Source organism: Apteryx rowi, unplaced genomic scaffold (assembly GCF_003343035.1).
Source record: "Apteryx rowi isolate R43461 unplaced genomic scaffold, aptRow1 scaffold_559, whole genome shotgun sequence".
Taxonomy (NCBI): domain Eukaryota; kingdom Metazoa; phylum Chordata; class Aves; order Apterygiformes; family Apterygidae; genus Apteryx; species Apteryx rowi.
Window position 1 is genome coordinate 418,897 of NW_020450826.1, and position 18,059 is coordinate 436,955.

The 18,059-nt window shown below is 39.8% G+C and overlaps 1 protein-coding gene across 1 annotated transcript in view; it reads left to right on the forward strand.

Annotated features, from left to right (window-relative positions):
* Positions 1-6: 6 nt before the first annotated feature.
* LOC112973606 (inactive phospholipase C-like protein 1) overlaps positions 7-18,059 on the forward strand; it is a gene marked incomplete at its 3' end in the record, with an annotated part of 177,641 nt that continues 159,588 nt past the window's right edge. Inside the window, exon 1 of the mRNA XM_026081671.1 lies at positions 7-65. The remainder of the gene's footprint in view (positions 66-18,059) is intronic.

Genomic DNA, 18,059 nt, shown 5'->3' on the forward strand with positions numbered 1-18,059 from the left:
CCGACGCCGAGGCCGGTCTCTTGGAGGCCGCCCGCGCCGCCCCGCGCAGAAGCAGCATCATCAAGGTAAGGGCCGGCGGCGGCGGCCCCCCTCGGCGGCTCTCGCCCCGGGCGGCTGCGAAGTTTCTTTCCGTGCGGCAGCCGCTGCCCGCCCGCGCTCGGCGCTCGCGGGGCACCTGGCGGCAGAGCCCGCAGCGGAGAGAAGCAACACGCGGMGCCGCGAATTAACGGGCGGCGTCTTCGGAAAGTGAGCGCAGCGCAGACTGCTGCGCAGCGCCACGTGCTTTGCACCCCTAGCGTGAAGCTAACGGGTCCAGCGCTGACCTGAAGCCCTTGTCTTTGTTATAAGCTGGTAAGGAGAATGGTCTTCTGAGTACGCTCCTCTGCTCTGGTTTTTCAGATTAGCTTTTAAGAATAAGCTATTTAGTCTGAGGTGAAATTGTGTCTCCTTGCAAGCATGTAAGTTAATCACTAATTCCTTGGGGAGAGGGTGAGTTGTCTCCTGGACAAACTTCATTTAGCATATGGTCACACCTGATCCTCTTGTACGTGCTAATCACTACTTGGGAAGACAGCAGTGGGAACCCTTGAATACGAGGCTTCACCTCTAAAAATGTGTGAAAGCACTGGGCAAAACTCTAGCTCAAGGCATGAAGCAAAGAACATTTGTTAGATATGTTTTAATTTATTGTGTGCCATTTTCACTATTGAGTGATATTTAGCAATATTGCTGAGAATGATAGTGATCTGTCTTGCAGCTGGAAGGCACTTCTTGAGATACGTCCTGGGATGGTATCAATCAGTAGAGATATTTCTGATAAAGTATTAATACTGTTATACAAGAAACTGGTAAGGTCTCCTCTGAAATACTGAGTAAAATCTGTTGTCTGTGTTTGGGAATTGTGCATTCAAACTGAAACAGATGCAGAGAAGGACAGCTAGGATGGGCTGATAAGGTGAATGGATTGAATGGTAAATGAGTGTGGTTTGTTTAGCCTGGAAAAACGTTGGCTAATAGAGGATAATGATTGCTCTTTATCATTATGTTGCAGAGGGAAAACTTCTAGTTATGGGACAGCTCTAGAACAAAGAATACCTATGAATAAATTCAAGTTGGAAATCAGAGTAAGGGTCTGGAGTGGTCTCATGGTAGAAATAGTAAGAGCAAAAAGTCATAATTGGTTTTCAAGGCTAACTGTGGTAAGCTGATGAATTAAATTAAATGACAGGGCTGTGATAGCAGGCATCAGAACCTGAGAATTTGCAGACTGTGCATCTCCAAGGCATTGCCCTTTGGGGAACGCATATACAATATGAAGTTTATTTTCCCGCAAGGTTGTCTCAGTAGCATGTAAAAGTGTTTCGAAGCACAGTTTCTCTTTGGTATACCAGTGACTGACTTGGGGAATACTTCTCATGTTTTACCTTTTCAGGGTTTTCTGCTGAAGTACTTTAATATGCAGGAGTTCTGTTTAAACACTGTACATCATGTGACAGAATGAATGCTAGAATGTTTTATTATTTAAGTAAAACTTTTTAAAATCTAAATAAGCCTATATGTTCATATAAATTCACAGAATAGTATTCCATCACTTCCCTTAAAGTGATCTTATCAGGTAAAAAGGGGGGCTGAGAAAGCAAAGGAAGTTGTGCAGTAGGGGCAAGCTCCTATTTTGCAAGAGCTGAGCAATTTTGCCCTGTTCTCCTGTTTCTCTGTCATTTGAAGATACACTTAAGCATGTAAACAGTCTCACTGAAGTAAATGCAGAGTTTAACTTCCATAGATTTATGTGATCAAAATTTACTTTTTGCAACATTCTTTTTACCAGCTATCTTTTAAAACTCTCTGCAAGTTTCGAGGCTAGCATCTGAGAGCACAACTCCTAAGGAAGCCAGAGAGTTGCTTACATTGGTGGAGTGTTTTGGCCTCCACAGGATGACTGAAGTATAAAGGACTGAATAAAGACTTACTTTAAAAACCTTTCCTGCAGCAAATTACATTTGGCATATACTGTAAGTAAAATATGAACCCTTTTAGGTAATCTTCAGTGTGTTCAAGTGCTCTATTATTTGGCTGCAGAAACAGGATAACTCATCTATATATAGAAAACAAAATGTAGCTGGAATATTTTTTTTTCCACATTTTGCTTTGCTAACATTCACAGCTTTGTAGATTGAGGGAAATCTGAAGTAGCATTAATGAGAAATATTTGTAGCTGGTCTTGTGCTTTGGAAAATTTCCGTACTACATATGCATTAGTTATCTTGTTTAACTTTGATTGTTTTTTACACTCACTTACTCCCCTATGTCTGTCTGTCTCTCTCTCGCTCTCTTCCCCTCCCCCCTTCAAAAGGACAGGATTTCTTCTTAATATGTAATGCTTTACAAGTCTCCCTATGATAGGGTTCTAAACAAAGTTGATTTGCTGCTGTTTTCCTTCTGTCATCCTCCTACTGACATTGTGATGTTCAAGCATGTTAATAGATGGGTAGGAAGAGACTGTAATTTGTTTTGTAATGCCTRCTGAAATATTTGGTAACATTTTACTGAGATACTCCTTGGTCAGTACTTATCAGATTTCTCTTAGCTTTGTTTGCATTTGTTTTGCAATATGTAATTTTGGGACCATTTATTTTTTCTTCTTGGCTCTTTGTCTAAAGATACTGAAGTAGGTAGCGCAGCACTGCATGCTGTTAGTAGTAGCAGACTATGCCTGTGAAATAGACTTGAAGTAGGAACAGCAGAATCAAAATTCTTTATTCATGGTAGAACTAKACGACCTCTTATCTTTAATGAATTTCTTTCAAATGTTTTCTTATGTTTCTTATGTTTTCTTTAAAAGCCAGTTTTGTTGTTCTTGCACATCATATACTACTTGTTTAAGGACTGTGAGGATTGGGATTTTGCTATTAAATTAAACAGTGTAAGTATATCAAGGAAATCTGTTCTGACTGCATGTTTTTCAAGTTCCAACAAGCTGAAGTGTCTGGTTAATAAGATTATAGCTAGCTGTTTTGATTCTAGAAGTTGTATTTATCCTAGTGACATTTTTAGCTTAAAAAAAAAAAAAAGATAAAGGATGTGAGGCTTAGTTTCTTTCAGCTTGTGTTCTGAAGCATGATGACACAGTTTACATGTTTCAAATACATGATACATCTGCCTGTGCAACATGATTAAGTAGGAATCCTTTTCAAAAGACAGCGGAGTTCTTCAGGACAGTAACAATTCGGTAGTAACTTGTATTTTGCTTTTTGCTCTGTAAGCTTAACTATTAAGCAGACAGCATCTAAATGTAAAACTATGATTATGCAAGATTAATTAGAAGTTGATTAATTATTTGATAGCCAAGTGGTGATTTTTACCACAGGTGTGTTCTTCAGTATATTCATAAATGTCCTGGTAAAAGAGGAAAATAGTGAGGTGACACAACTTGCAAATATTTAAAAATTAAGATCAGTGAAGTTTCAGTCTGCCCCTGATGAGCTGCAGCAGGATCTCATGATACAGAGTGAGAAAGAGCAAAGTAATGCGTGCTGTGACAAATAAATCTAATTTTATTATGCATGTTTGGCTCTACCTTAGTTCTTCCTACTGAAGAAGGAGAGCTTGCAGTCGTTGCAGATATTTCTGTGAAAATATTAGCRTGGTATTTAGAAGTGGCTGAAAGGAAAATAGTTTGTTAGGAAGTCTTAGGTGAAGAATTGAGAATAGAACTTCATAAAATTCTTACAAAAACCCTCCACCTTCAGTCTGGCTACCCCATTTCATAAAGAATACAGCAAAACTTAGGAAGGGCAAGAATTGTATGCCTAGCCATGGAAAGGCTCCCACAAAATGAGAAATCGATCAGATCAGTCTGGAGAAACGCAACTGGTGACTGATGCGTTAGATGTATGTGAATTCCCAAACATTGTGGAGAGAAAAACAGAGAACAGTTATTCACTCTTTTTCACAGAACACCAAGTAGGGGAAACCCTGTGATAGGGTAAGCAGCACATGTAGCAGCATGTTTAAAACAAAGTACTTTCTGACACAACATGTAATTAAATCATACACTTAACTGCCATGGAAAGCTGTGGCAGTCAGAAATGTAAATGGGTTCAAACAGGTCCAAAATGACAAATTGATGGAGAAGACCTTCAAGGTGCACCAAAAGCATCTGGCAGAGAAAGTCCCTAACCTACAAGCTGTTGAATACTGGGAAGCTACATCAAAAGATTGGTCGCTTTGTACTTTGCTGTTTCTTGTATGTCTCCCCATTCACATGCTCTTGGAGCTGGGATATCGGCCCAGATTGACCTTTGTCTAACCCAGTATCGATTTGAGAACAGAAACTTAAATACACTGTTAAGAGACATGAGAGACGGTTTTCTGATGTTGCTAATGTAATAATTTCTTAGAATGAAAAGCATCTTCTCTATTAGTTGCTAGTTCAGAATTAATTATATTTTTATCAGCTTTATGAAAGAAAAGCATTTTGGAGATATTTGGATTGCTCGGGGGTAGCTGTTCATATTGCACCTGTATTCCATACACCACTGTTTTTCTTCATAACCATCTGCTTATGGCAGATCTGAATAGGACCCATATTAGCTGGAGACCTGCTTTTGTCAAATGATTTGTTGAACTATATCCAATAATTAGAATCTCTGAAGATAGGCAGTTTTTCTGTGGAACTGTTGCTGTTGCACTTAGCRTGATGATACTTTGTTGTTTAGGGCAGTAGGTGTTTAAGACCAGGGCTAACCTCCACCCCCAACTAAGCAGTATTGGTAGACATAGCATTGCTATGTCTAAGATAACAACATTGTAGTAAGAAGGATTTAGGTCCTGTGGAATTTTTATGTCAAACTATATATCAATAATAATTTTCTGTAGGAATGCAAGCCCCAATCCACAAAACTCTAGTGTGTAAAAAGGTCTTCAGACAAGACTTAGGCATGGGAATCCCACGGAGCTATCCTGAAAGCTCACCTAGCTCCTTATGCACCTCTGGTCTTTCAGGGATCTAAGTTTTGACAGAAAAATTTCTTACAACCCTAGAGATTTTTCTTTCTGTTGTCCAGGCCCAGAGTTGCTTGCAGCTTGTTGCTGAGCACATTGATATGTGCCTCATGCCTGAGTCAATCTGTGATTGTCTCCTACTGGTGAAGGTCTTTCGGCATGAGTGGTGTGAGGGRTCTCTTTCCATTTCTTGGGATTTTTTTCATGTTTCATTTAGATGTTTTGTTTCTGATACCTGGATTTTTCATAAAATATAATAATTCAATTTCCAGCCATCTCTGCACTGAAGTAATATATCCTCTGAACTAAATCCTGTTCACTTGACCGTACCCTAAATCCCTCCTTCATCTAGAAGGACTTGAGGCCTTGTTAAATCTTTGAAAATCAAGGGATCTTTTCTGCTGACTTGAGTGGACTTTAGGACCCTCAAGAAAAACCTCTAGGGCAAACTATTTGTATGAAAGTTTATAGCGGATTTTTTTTATATTATGTTGATTGCTAACTATGGAGTAGTTTTCCTTTTAATTGGTTCCGTATAGCACATAATGTAATCCTTGACTGGTGGTCTCATTAAATGTGTGGATAGAAATGAAGAATAGCACTGTTCTTTGTGGTATTTTTCCATATCGTATCATAATATTGAATATTATTTGTATGTCTTCCAATGAAATTCCCTAAAGAGGTGACCTGCAAACTGGTGGGACAGTATCCCTTCTGTAGGATACCAACAACTGTAACTCAGCCAGTCTGTTGATTTATCTGCATGCACAAGTTCTGGTAGGTCTTTTCAACAAATCATTTGATAGATCTCCAGATAAGAGAGAGCAGCTGTTATTGCTAGGAGTAGGAGATGCAATTGGTGATACTGGCTGACTTGTTTTTAAAGTATGTTGTGTGTACAAAGGCTGTTGTGCAAAAGTGCATAATTAACCACAGAAAACGTGTTCTGTTGGAGCATTGGCACTGTTGGGTAGGACACAGCAGAGGAATGCTTTCTCCTCTTTACCAAATATGTTAAGCAGCAGTTAATAAAACTGTAAGTTTTCATATCTGTGCAGAGATTGCAGACTCCTATTAAGATGATTTCCTATAATAATATTTTATTAATTTTGTAGTTCCTCTGAGATCAGCTCCATCTGCAGCAAAAATGTTTTATTTGAGTTAATGGGCTGTGTGTGTGTGTATGTGCATGTGCACATACATATGTATCTATATATATTTGTCCTTTGGTGCAAATGTGAAAATGATGCAGGCAATTACTGTAGAACCAATAATGCATTCTTTGTGGTGAAACATTCAGCTGATCATGTTTGCAAAATTAATTAGCATAACTTTTCTTTTCAGGGTGCACCTGGTAGGTGTAATTTTTGGTAATACCTTGACGGGTTTTACTATGAAGTGGAGAATGATGATAAATATAAATATTTATTACACACATTCTAGCTTATTTTTACTTTTAGCCAATATGACCTAGGAGTTTTGACCTGAATTACAGTTTAGGAACTACTCAGGCTTGATTAAAAAGTTGAGATAAGTTCTGCAAAAGGCTGAATACTTCTACTAAATACTAAAAAGCTCTGAAGAGTACCTGATTGCTTTGTATGTACTTATGTAAGAGTGAATATATAGTCAAAGCCTTGTTCTTAAATTTTTCTGTATAGCAAACACTTTCTTGTTATTGAAGTCTACTTATATAGAACAGTATCTTCTGGGTAATCATCTAAAAGTCAGAAATTTGCAGTTTTGCTGGTTACTGATCCTCTTCCTGAAATGTGTTTAAATTACTGAGATTACAGTAATGACTTCCCTTAGTCTTTGTCCATTGTTATCCTGTGTATTAATTAAGGTGAAAGTGTCTGATCCTTAAGGCCGTGTACAGGCTGTAATTTAAATAATTAATTGGAGGTAAACTGAACTAGAATATTCCTGTTATAGAGCTGTGTAGACCAGCAAAGTTGGTCTTTGGATTATTTTGGGCAATATGTGTCGGGTAATGTTATTGTGAGGTATCTGTTTAAGGGTGCATCAAAGTCTAAAAGGCAAGTGACACCAAGTAGTAAAGTGTACTGAGAATTTTTTAAAAAATATTCTAGCTGTAAATGTACACTGTGAAGGTTTGATTCTCCTCCAAGTTGCGTACTTAGGGGAGTACTACTAATACTCCATCTCTGTGGTAATCCTGGCAAAACAGCTACAGGGAGACAGAGAAAAGACAGAGGATCCTGAACTCATCACTTGGAAAAAATTCATTATATTCATAGTGCTTATTCCCAGGAGACTCTCCATCCTGCTGGTGTCTTGTCTCTCCTAACTGGCCGCTGTCATGCTGCTTTGGTACTGCTTCTGGGGGCAGTGAGAGCAAGTCTGCTGCTCGGGAGCTTGTTAAGGGATTCATWCAGAATGGAAACTTGTTCTAGAGTAGTGCGAAGTTGTCACGTACTGATTTGCATGGGTGTAAATGACTGCGCGGAAGATGTAGGGCAGTGGATTATTAGGACTTCAAAATCTTCTGGAAGTTTTTTTTAGTAACTCGCGTGTAACTTCTGAATGGGAAATAAGAATAGTTGTCTGACATCCGTTCAGTGCAAAGCTCTCTACTTGATTACGTACCTTTCAGTGAACTCATGAATCGGATAAAGTAATCATGATTTATGGACCTGAAGTTTGTGAAGCCATGCTGAGCAGTGACCCTTCCAGCATAATTTGGATCGAATTATCTGTCTAGTATGTTTTAGATAGGCACAGCATATTCTCAATTCCTTGAGCAGTTCTTATAGATTACTAAGCTGTTTTGCTTGAAAGTTACAATAAGTCTTTATCTTGTATAGCTCTTTCAGATAGGGTTTGGGGGGGAGAGAAAAAACAGAGTTGCTTACATGGCATGTGGGGTGCATTTATGGTTTGAGAGGCCTGCTGCTTGTGTAAACATGGTTGTTCCCATTTTATTTTTGTGCGCTCTGCACCTTTCTTTGTATTTGTATTGATGCTTCTCTGTGTGTGTGTGTGTGTGTGTGTGTGTTAAAAAAAAAAAAAAAACAAAAAAAAAACAAAAAAACCCACACACTTCTGCCAGGAGTCTTGGTGAAGAGGACCCCATGAATTCAAGAAATTCTGTAACACTGGATCCTACTGTAAAGTCGATACTTTTTGTTGTGCCTGTGTGCTGTGGTGACTGCCTGAAGGTCTTGGCTACAGCATGTTTGGTTGTGCCAGAAAAAGGTAGGRCTGCGATAGGTAGGAGAACTGCTCAAACAAGAGTTGGATGGTAGTGGTCAGGTAATGGGAAAGCCATGGGGCACAGCAGGCTGAGACCATGTTTAGAAACTGAAGTGAGGGCCAGAAAATTGGAGTATTTGTAATGCAAACTCTGCTGGAGGGGGAAGCTGTCACATGGAGCAGATGCAGCTGAGGAAAAATTGGAGAGCCTGGCTAGGAGCTGGGCGGAGGAGGCAGGAGGCAGCCGGGAGTGCACAGGTAGGACAGGATAGCTTAGCTGTGTTTTCTGTGTCAGTATAATTTTTCTTGAGAAAAGAGTATTCTTGCTGGATTCTGGCAGTTTTAGCCCACTGTCACTGTTTGCATGTAAGATGCATAATGTTTTGCAATACCTAACATCAGGTTTTCTCTTAACACACTTCTAAAATATGGGATAGTAACTTCTGTAAATATAGGTAAATATAGATTTGTTTTGAGAAATTTCTATGGATACTTCCTGAAGAAAGTCTCTAATGTTATATAAAATTATTATATATCTATATAAACCTGGTCTTATATATAAAAATATATAAAAAATATTTTATATATATATCTATAGCCCTCTAATGTCATATAAAATTGTTTGTACTTTGAAAATGTGTGATTTGAAAATGCAAGTCTTAGTGTGTCTATATAGCACGTGAAATTTTTGAGTGTTATGATTTGCAGTGGCAGTTGTTCCCTAAAGCAATGCAGACTGAGTACAAGCCCAGTTTCTGCACTCTCTGAAAACAGTGGCAATTTTCCCAGTCATCACTGGGTGAAGGATTGGATTGATATTTCACAACACAAATATCCAATCACTAAACTCAAATATTTTACTTTGAAGTTTTCTTCTTCAGGCTCCTAGAAACTTGAAGTGTAACTAATTTTGCTTTGCTGATCCTACTTTGCGCTAGATGAGGTCTGTTTGGCAAAATCGTATTGGTTTTAACCTAAACATTACTGATAAAGAATTAATTTGGGGGAATTGTTTTCAGATAACAGTTGCTTCTATTAGAAGTGCAAAAAGAATAGGTTGTTTTTAGAGCTGAGGAAAAAAGAGACAATAAACAGCAACTTTTAATAAATGCACTTGCTGTGTGTTATTTGCTTGGCAGTGCTGCTGTTGAGTGTGTGCAGAATGCTTATTAACAATTTCATTAACACTCAATACAATTTCTTTTTACTAACTTTTTTTTATGGATGGGAGAGGCACTTTCACACCCAGTCTTGTCTATTGGACTTGTTTATGCCTAGAAGTAATTCCTTTCAAGGGACTGATCCAAATCTCATTGAAATCAAATTGGAGGCTGTTCATTGACTTCAGAAGGTAATCCCAGTATCCGTGACTGCCAAGGAGGAGTGTTCACTGCAGGAATTTGTGCTTACTTTGAAGGCTTAATTTAAATAATTTATAATGGTAAAAAGTATATTAGATTCTGGCCCTGAGCATAGATTGTATAGACCAGTCCATGGACTGTGTTGCCTTTCTTGTAAGAGGAGCTAATTTGCAGCAGTGGATGCAAATAGAGGATGAGGATAACTCCAAGTTGTCTGGCTTGGGAAAGAGAAGAAACACACCTGTGCAAGTATGATGTTTTGCCTGGGGTCAGTAGCCTTGCTGGGAGGATGGGGGTGGGTGGGTAAAGCTTAAGTGKTAGGAGAAAAGATTAATGAAATGGGGTTAATACCCTCATTTACTGTCTTTCACCATAACAATGTCCTATATGCTGTGAAATGCTGACATACAAGCACTTGTGATGAAATCTTACCACAGTCAGAGGCTGATTGAAAGGACCATCCCTTCCCCTGAAGAGTTTGCCTTTCTGAGGGCTAGTGCCCAGACTCGCATTTGGACCTGATCTGATGCTGGATGATCAGCCCCGTTTAGCAAGAAGAGCCTGAAGGAGGAAGCAAGGTGAGCGCAATAAACAGTGAGGCTGCAGAACAAGGCAAAGGAAATGAGGTGCTGGAGAGCTGCAGCTTGGTGGCAGTGCTGTGGGCAATGCCTAAGGCATCCAGAGAAAGGAGCAACTTGGCTGCAGCTTTTCAAGGAAACAAGACTTATGTATGATCTGTGGAGTGAAAAAGAAACCAGCCTTAAGAGGGCTGGGTACCCTCTGACCCTGTAGCAGTAGCTCCCCTTCCAGATAGGAAATGACTGTGAAATACCATACGTTTTCTCAGCTTTCATAAGAAAATTTGCATGTAGTTGATGTCTGGCTTCCACATGTGTCTCTAAAGAGGGAACTGCCTATTCCTTCAGACCGGCTTTTAACTTCTCTGAAGATACTCCTACTACAAATGCATTTGGCATCATTTTTAGAAATTTGAGAATTTGGAAAGGAACAGTGTGGGCACAGTGTTCCATTCACTGGAATGGGAGAGGAAAGATCCGTTTTCTAATGTCAAACGTTTGCAGCATTTCCTCTGTTGCTTGAGTAGTTGTGAGGCAAAAGACATGACACAACTGAGATACTGTATACTGTTTATGTGGTTTAGATGTGGTACAGTCCAGAACCTTAGTTCATTTGAAATGCCATTTACTTTGTTTACTTATCTGTACACCTACTCAGGGATTATAGAATGTCTCTAACTTGTCTTGTGGCATGTTGCAGCCAGGAGCACATATTGTACAGTTCTCCAAATATCATTCAAGGAAAATGGAGAAGTGTTTATGTATCTGGCTATCTATATGTTTGAAAGAACATGATTTCATTTGCTCAGATGATTATCTTCCCATCCATCTACATATCTGTATCTCACATATACTTTGCATGCCTATGGAAACTCAAATAACATGTACAGTTGACTTTTTAGGCCAAATGTTGCAGTATTACACAGTTCTAACACTGTGGAATGGTAATATTGTTTCCTTTACTGTACCCAAGACAATAATTATTGCAAAGTACAACTTCCTTCCAAAAAAAAAAAGGAAAAAGACCATTTTAACTTGGCATTGCAGCAGAGGTAGTGTAGTGTATGTATAGAAAGGCGAAACATGTTTTTTCACTGCCAGATAGCTTGCCTATATTGCAAGTACTTTGGGGGACTTATCTCCTATTCTTTTCTGCTTACTGTAAATACAAATTACAATGGTTTATTAGTTTTTTTTTCCRTTTAACTGGCATACTCATCAGGAGCAAGCTAAAGTTAAACTGGTAATAGGTTGTCTATAGAGTGATTTGCACTAGTAATTTTAATTAAAACAAGTTTTTGTATGGACAAAGACCAAGGAGACTGAAGACATGTAGGGCCCTTCTCTTGTCATGAGTTTTTCAAGGAGGAGTGCCTGTGCCCACATCAGTAGGGCAGTGGGTTTGCTGGAAACTAGACATTTTTACCATTGATCTGAGTTGGCAGTTTTTGCAAAAAGCTGCCGTACACTTTGCTCATGCACAGAGGGGTAAGAAGGGCACAGGCTACATGGTGCTCCTGTGGCAAAGTGCAGTCAGCACAAAGCACTCTCGAGGCCAGTAGGGTTGCTTGCACAGAGGCGCTGCAGGCCTAAGTCTCTGTTTAGCCTTACTTAGGCTGGTTGCCTCAGAGTAAGATTTGATCCATACTTTATTTAGGCAAAAAAGACTGCTTAGGAGCCTTTGACAAAACTCTTAGTATCTGAAACAAATGTTTATCTTCATCAATGCTGAATACTTGCAGTTCCTTCACTGGCAATTGCAAACTAGTGACATCTTTCAGGATAGGGCTGATGAATGCCCTCTAAAGAAAATACCACTTATCTGCAGTTTGGATGGTGGATGTTTTTGTCAGTCTTCCTGGCTACATGTAAAATGTCAGCTGTACTACTGAACTAATACACCATTGCATGAATCTGTATTTTTTTGTGGTTGTTTTTAGTGCCTGTCTGTATTTTTTTAGTGCCTCTTCATAGTACATTTTATCTTCAGGAACTTTATTTCCAGTTGCAGGTTGTAAAATCTGAACATGTGGGTTATGTCCAGGTGTAACATTGCATACCCCTTTGGGTTTGTTATGCTTCAATAAAGTAACTAATGGGTGAATGCAAATATGGGGAGAAATGATATGAGAGGATAATATATAGAAAAGATGTAAATGCCTTGTGTGTTTGTGCAGAGTGATATCRCCAATCGCATTTCATTTAGTCAAAAATCTTGGCTGCTCTTGTTAATTATTCTGTATATCAGGTTTTACTCTGGTTTCCAGATTATGGCAAAGTTAATGATTTCCTTCTTTTTCCATCTTGTGAAAATATTTTTTGCTTTTAGTGTGTTTTGCCATTGCATGTTGGTTGCTGTCTAAGGCTTTAGTATGTAGAGAGTATTTTGAGAACTGCGCCTATGAATATAGCTTTGTGTGACAGATTCTCTATCTAATTTGCCTCTACTGCAATTATAATTTTTCTCTTCTAGAAAAAGGCTGCAGAAGCTAATGTCACCAGCATTTAAGACTCCAGACATCGGGGATGTATTAAACATCCTTCTGGAATGACCTGCGATGGCTGGAGACATTACGGAGCTTTTAAATGGGGTTCTAATGATGTCAGACGAGCCAGTGACAACGGAAGAATGCCAAGCCTTTCTCTTTCTGTGATGCTTTAGTGATCAATAGCAGTAAAATAATCCAGGCAATGCATTGGGGAGGATTGCTGCTCTTCTCAAGTGGTTGCTTAACTTTAAAGATAAGCTTCATGGTGTTTCCAGTGATGGTAAAGATTAATGCTTCCGTCGCTGTTGATGGCTCTGCGCTAGGTTTTCTTCCTTTACAGGGTTTGTGCTATTTACGATATAAGAATTTTACCTCTGTCTCTCCCAGCAGGCCACTTCTAGCCATGCAGTGGTGCTTAATTAAATGACTAGTTATGATGATGGATTCATATTTGATCTTATAGACCTGTCTAGGTGCCCCTTTCCCAAAGGTACTGCTGTACTTTATGCTGAGAGGTGTGAAAAGCAAGAAAAAAGTGAACCTGCCAAATAGCTTTACCTAGAAGTATTCAGAGAATTGGAGGAGAAGAGCCTGTGGCATCATTCCCTCTCCTGCTTTTTAAAATCGCTTGTATGTAATCATTTTGCTTGTAGGTGAGGGACTACCTGGTCAGAAGAGAAAACAGAGTCTTTAGTTGTTAACTGTAAGGACCTTCCCCACATAATACTATGTGAATATTCTGCTGGAGAAGATGCTGCTTGTCTTAATTACTGTAGCATCTGCATGGAGCTAGAAGTGGGAAGTTTTTGAACATAGTATTGCCAAAGTACAGGCAGTTACAGGATAGTAGCGTAATTCTCTGGGGAAGTTTGTTTTACCTTGACGATGGACAACTGTAGTGCTGGAGTGGAAGGTGCTTGATGGCAGTCCTGAGGCAGGTGGAGCTGCCTTTGATATTGGAATATCTGTTAATATAGACTCTAAATGCTTTTGTGGACCTGCAAAACCCTTCCCTGAAAATTCTTTCCCTTAGACTGGGGGAATGGTGAAGGAGGGAATATGTCATGAAGTCCAGTTCAAATTTAGTTGATAAATCTTATTTCTGTGCTGTCCCTGAGTAGACCAGAGCTATGTTACACATCAATTATTTCAGTGCTACCAAGGTTGTGAGATTGCTTTGGTGCAAGACCTGAGACTGCATGCCGTGATTGCAGTATCGGGGTTTGTGGGAGCARTTCGCTGTGGTGCAAAGGTGTATGCTCCAAACTTCCCTTCCTTTTTGTTGCTGAACTAGTAAGAGTGAGAATATAGTGTTGGCAGCAGGCTTTGTTTTCAGAGTATTAAAGTAATTCTTGAATTATGGTTTGTCAAATATAATACAGGTTTTAAAAAGTATAGAGTGATGACTATTTCCCTGTTAGTCAGTACCAGTGTCCTAAGAAATCAAAACGTGGTGTGATAGTTTTTACATGAAAACTAACTAGATCATGTAGGAGTTATTGTATTTATGATTTACCCCCATATTATTGTTTAAAGCTACTGTATTTTTGTTGCCATAACAATGTAACTTTGAGGTTTTTAGTTTGTGTATAACAATAACTTCAGAGATAGTGATCCCTTGCCCTTTTTGGGGAAAGAAATGCAAGGGGTTGGACAAAGAAGATAGAGCTTTGCATGCATTTAACTTTGACAGTAAGATAGGGAGACGGGCAAGCACTCTAATTATAACATTTACAAGGACACTATGCAACACAATGAAAGTTCAGTGTCTTTTGTACAAGCTGTTTTCCAAAAGGCTGTATAGTTGCAACACTGATTAAAAATAGAAGGTTGGAGAAAGAAATGAGAAGGCACAGAAAATACACTAAGGAGATTTTCTTTTACTGAATGTGAAAGGAGTCTTGGAGATGAACAGAGCATCAGACTCTCCAGAAGGACAAGGCTTTTAAACCAGTGTGTTAGAAAGGAAATCAAATTACTTTCTTCTCTGTCCAGCTTTGAGGATGTCAGGTTTTCTTTACTGCGTCTGCTCATAGTGAGGTAAAAGAGCACCCCAAATCTCTGTTGTGGTGGCTCAGCTGTGCCCCGGCCGGGATAGCCTGTGTCCCAGCTGGCCCTGGCTGCCCTGGCTGCATGACTGTGGGGGGAAGCATCACTCCCTTCGAAACTGCATTTCCGGAAATCAATGTGATATTACCACCTTAATCATAACTATGACAAATACTGCTTGTGTGAGAAACTGCTAGTTAGTTTTTTATAGCAACAGTTGATTTTAAATCTTAGTATTTTTCTGTCTTATCTTTCTCTCAATGGTTCTTCCTTTTTGCATGTCAGGGTGGAGATTATATCTACATTATTCTTAACTAACATGAAAAGCTGAAGATTCTTGGATGCTGATCCTGGTTAGTATTCAGTATCCACATTTCACTGGACTGTGTCCTGAAGCTGTTTAGGTTTCTTATTTTTCCAGGCTGATGGAATCTCTTTCTCCCTAGATTTTTTTCCTTTTTCAGTGGAAAAACATTTCCCAGCTTCATTGTTCTCTACAGTTTCACTGAAGTCAGTTACTGGAAATAACTTTCTCTGGCAAGGCTGAAACAATTTCACCTCGGGATTCGGCCAGCTTTGCTGGAATCTGTATTTTCTCCCCAGGCTGGATATGTTCCCTTTGGACTCCACTCCCCTCCTGGGGTTGCTGTTCTCAGTTGGGCAGCATGACAATCCAGACAGGTCATAAAAAGCTGCTGACAAAGGCCTTGCTAGAAATTTAATTTCTTGGCCTTTGAGGAACACTCCATTCAGAGAACTGAGCCTCTTCTGAGTCTGTTTCTCTAATCTTGATTGTTCAGCTTGTTGCTTTTAAAGCCTTCCCCCCCGCCCACACACTTTTTTTCCCTCCCCCCTCTCTGTGGGGAAGAGGGCTTCTGCAGAGATGTTGAAAACTGTGCAGGGAAAGGATGGAACGGGAGGGAAGAGATTTCATAGGCACACTCTTGATGGCAGTTCCTGAAATCAAGACCTCTTGCTGCAGTGTGGTGAATCAGAATTGCCCATAGTTTCATTCTTTCCTGCTGTGTCCTGTACAGTTGTATTGAAGGTGAATTTAGTTGCCTTCCTCCGTTGTCTTTTGGATTCGCCAGCACTGCTAATATTCCATTTATTTTGGAGAGAAGTCTCCAAATCAGGTTATATTTTATGGGCCCTATAAATTATGATTTCTTACTATAAGGAAAAATATTAGACCTTCTTAGTCAAGCCAAAAATGTTTTCAGAGTTAAATTACCCCTACTTAGTTGAGGAAACTAGCTGAAAGATACAAGTAATATGATAGCCAATGGCAAAGCTGCAGTGACTGAACAGTGTAATGAGTTATTTGAGTACTGCGTTTGAGAAGTAATGAAAATTCTCAACCTGCAATTTTTATGGCAAAAATAAACTTTCCAAAGAGATTTACTTTGAATACAAAGTGAAAGGGATTTCGGACTGATCACGTCTGCAGCCAAACAAAAGTATTCCATAGTGGCTACTGTTACCAAAATTCAGCAAGTTATTATTCTACTTAAGAGCTTTGTAATTCTGTTTTATTTTTCAAATATATGTTGTCTTTATATAGTTACAGCCATGGGAATGGAAATCTGCTGTCTATGAAATAGCTTTTCCTGCTGCCTTTGCAAAATGCTTTGACATATGTGTTTTTATAGAAAAGGTGGATTACTTTCAAGTCCCATGAAACTTTTGAGACTTTCAGAATGGTGAAACTTCCTCCTGCTCCCACAGGAGAGACCACCAAGATGTATATGCTGGTATAGGCCACCAAACAGCCATCAGCTTGCTTGATATTGCTGGATTTGTCTGTGTCTGAATTGGTAACTGGCTTTGATTTTTCAAAGATTCGTTCATCTACATGGGCATCTGATTTCCTCAAAAGCCTGTGTTTTAGTGGGCTGTCTCATCTAAATAAGATTTCATTGAAAAATAATCTCATTAAAAGGTGTAATTAGAGGGTGTGTGAAAAGCACGAGTAGGACCCTGAATGAGCACAGTCCAGGTCCCGATGGGGTATGAGTAAGTGTTGGAGCAACACTTTCATTGCATGAACTGTTTGATAAGGGAAATAACTATAATCATCATCTTTCTCAGTTGTAAATTGACTTCAGATGCGTTAATGCTCTAATCCTACAAATGCATAGTTTTCCTGCCATGTCCCAGCAAGACCCTCAGTAATGGTGAAGCTAAGTGTACATGTAATTAACTGCAGGACTGCGGTTGAACATTGCTGCCTGCCAGGTTCTGCTTGAGCCTTCTGGCCAGAGGAAGGCTCTTCTAGTAGAGCTGCAATAATGTTTTTTCCTATTACCACCACTTCCCACAGTACAGGACAGAAAGAAGTATTTAGCCTGGCTTCTCTGAAGCCCCTGGGACGCACGGAAAGGGCAGTGAAGAGACGCACGTAATACGCTCATTCTATTTTCTCATCTCGACTTGTCTCGAGCAGAGCTTGACAGAAGTGTTGTTCAGGGCTTGTGAAACCAACCACTGAAACAGTTTGCTGTAACAAGCGAACTTCCTGTATTCACCTCACTGCTTTGCAGGTTCATTTCACATACGGATTGCCTTCAGTAGCAAGTCATTCTCTGCACATACACAGTATGCTAGCAGGCAGAGACATTTAAACCACATGCAGTTGCAACACCTGTGTTCTTTTCTGTTACATATATCAAAACCTAAGTCAGGAAGCTATAGTTTAACATAGTAGTGAAAAGTGAAAATTCTGCAATTTAGTCTGGTTTAATCTCCTTATAAAACTTCTTTCCTCTGAGTGTTCTTGCATGTAAGAGCTCTCATTTCCTTCTTAAAATGTGAAGAAATATCTGCCAAAACAACCCCCAAAAAACCACCTGCCCAAGTCTATTCCGGTAATCACATATAACTAGTATTAATAAATGCTCTAAGCGGTATGGAGTAGGGAGACAGGGCAAGACAGATAGGAACCCCCAGTTGTGTTCAATCCACAAAACTTTTTGTTCTCCAGAACAACTTGTGTGAAAGGCTCCTACTCCTCCCAAAGACTTGCAGCTGAAGAACAGGTTTAGTGCCCTCCAGGATGAGGAGGAGCTGGATATGGCTGCAAGGGGAGTAACTGGGACAACAGACCCTGTGCCTTGCCGGAAYGCCCAGAAGAAGCAGCGGGTGATTGTTGTGGGGGACTCCCTGCTGCAGGTGACGGAGGCACCTATCTGCCGAMCAGACCTCATGTCTAGAGAGGTTTGTTGCCTGCCAGGGGCTCGTGTGAGAGACGTCATGGAAAGACTGCCAAGGCTCGTCCATGCTTTGGACTATTACCCACTACTGCTCTTCCATGTGGGCGCCAATGACACCAAGGGCAAACTGGAGACCATCAAGCAGGATTT